This window comes from Carassius carassius, chromosome 11 (genome assembly GCF_963082965.1).
Source record: "Carassius carassius chromosome 11, fCarCar2.1, whole genome shotgun sequence".
In the NCBI taxonomy this organism is placed as follows: domain Eukaryota; kingdom Metazoa; phylum Chordata; class Actinopteri; order Cypriniformes; family Cyprinidae; genus Carassius; species Carassius carassius.
In genome coordinates, this window is record NC_081765.1 from 4,879,022 (window position 1) to 4,881,192 (window position 2,171).

A 2,171-nucleotide genomic window follows, 5' to 3' on the forward strand; every position below is an offset into this window, starting at 1 on the left:
GACGCTCCATCATGCAATCAAATGTTCAGGAATTTGTGACTTTGTCATAGACATCCAATGAAAAACTTGGAATGTAGACATGCAAGTTCATATTTCCAATGTCCTGCAATCTCACTTGATTTCATGCTGACCCAGGTCAGAACCATTCTCATTTCTAACCATCAAGCGCTCAGTCGAACTTTAAGTGCTCTTAGTGTTGCATTCTGAAGTGTGTCAGAACGCAATTCCAAGTCTGCATTTTCAGTGTAGTCAAAAATGGCCACTACAGTTGCATTAGAGTATACTATAATCTGTTTTCTCTTTCAGGTCAACTACTGTCACAGTGGAGCATTGGTTTGAAGAAAATATTGCTGAGCAAGCCAGTTCAAGTTTGTAATACAACATATGTATAGCTAGTTGACATTTGTGAAAAAGAAGTGTGCTTAGTTGTATTCAATGTGCCCTTACAGTGGAAAGAAAATAAAACAAACAACAGATAATATAACTCTAATGAAAATCAGGAGTACGCTTATTTTGATGTGCTGACTAATATAGCAAAGCACATGCATTTTTATTTTAACTTAGTGTTAGTTATTCCATGTTGCATTCAATATATTCATTTTTAAAGTTAATATATATCTTCATAATTACAAATATATTTAAATACACAACAAATAAGTGTAATAACATTATATTACATTACATTATATTTTAGTGTACCGTACATTTAGCCGTATAACTATATTGTAAACTCAAAATTTTAGCCCTACTTAATGGGTCAAAAAAAGTACTCTAAAGCTCAGATAATTGCAAAAACTAGGCTATAAAAGATTTGCGTTTCATTGTAAATAACACGTAAGCAAGCGTTTTGAAAGATTGCAATTAAGTTTGCACTTAAGTATTATAAGTTCTGTAATAGGTGCTCTTTTAAAAGATAAAGTGTATTTCTTTTTCACAAGGGATATAATAACACATATTGTTGAGTTTTTGAAGGAAACTCTATTGTAATACTGAGGTGTGCTATTGTCAAAATGACACAAGAGTAATTTGAGAAAGAGTAAGCACTTGATTATGGGTTTGTTGTACTTGTGTAGAGTGTGTTTCTACATAGATTTGCATGTGGATAAATGCAAAGCAAAGTCTTGTCAAGGTGAACAACTGCAACAGAATCACACTGAGATTGATTCTGCTTTTTTGTGAATCCTGCAGTAATGGGGGTGAATCTGAGTCTCTGAAAGCTCGCTGTGATCAGAATCTGCTGCCTGTGAGCAGGTGAATGCTGAAATCAATCATACTGTCAGAGTATTTACCTGAACAACACACACAAACACTCCAGTCAGCATCACAGTCAAGAGCTCACAGCTGATAACACAGATACAGACACCTTGATGGACACACACACACACACACACAGCACTTTATTAATGCCATCTGCTTCTGTTTAAACTCAGTGTCAGTCGTCTCATTACTGGATCTCCAGCCACAAGCCCGGCGTTCAGCAGGGACCCGCTGCTCCTCATGGGAAACAGAGGCCTTTCTTCCTTCAGAATACCACAGTTTCCCAGAGGAGACAGACCCACGGGGTTTCACAGTGTGTGAACCCTCAGACATATTCCCAACATCTTTCTCATACAGCCACAGGAAACAGCAGTTCCTCCATGCTTGGAGCCAGTGGTTTTGCACTCTATAAAGTCTCTTTTGTGGTTGGCTGGGGCTTTCAGACTAGTAGCTGCGGACAAACGACAGAGATTTGTGCTCTCTGTGTTTTAAACATGTCCTGTGTCACTAAACACTTCAGACACTTAAGACAGATGTGTATCAAGCTCATGTTAATCATATGGATAAAATTTTGCATTATTTTACAGACAGAAATTAGTATCGAGGACATGCCATTTGAATAAAGAAATTCTTTACATTATATTCAACCTGAAGCCTAACTCTCTCTCTAAAAAGGAATATTCATTCATTCATTCATTCAATCAGGGACAATACACAATAGCAATTCATAAACTCAATGTAAAATGTGCCAAATGTAGCAAAGGGGGTAATGTAGCCAACCCGTAGTCCCAGGGCAGACTGAATGAATGAATACATCAGTACATAAATATTAATACAACATATTAACACTGATATCCCTATGAATGTTCACAATTCAGATTTGTTAAAATCAAATTTATACTTTTTTTAAGAGA

The 2,171-nt window shown here is 36.4% G+C and overlaps 1 long non-coding RNA gene across 1 annotated transcript; it reads left to right on the forward strand.

Annotated features, from left to right (window-relative positions):
- The first annotated feature begins 136 nt into the window (after positions 1-136).
- On the forward strand, positions 137-1,752 carry LOC132152362 (uncharacterized). The gene is made up of 3 exons (XR_009436495.1): positions 137-362; positions 1,189-1,251; positions 1,431-1,752. It is a non-coding gene; the product is annotated as an uncharacterized LOC132152362 (long non-coding RNA).
- Positions 1,753-2,171: the final 419 nt, after the last annotated feature.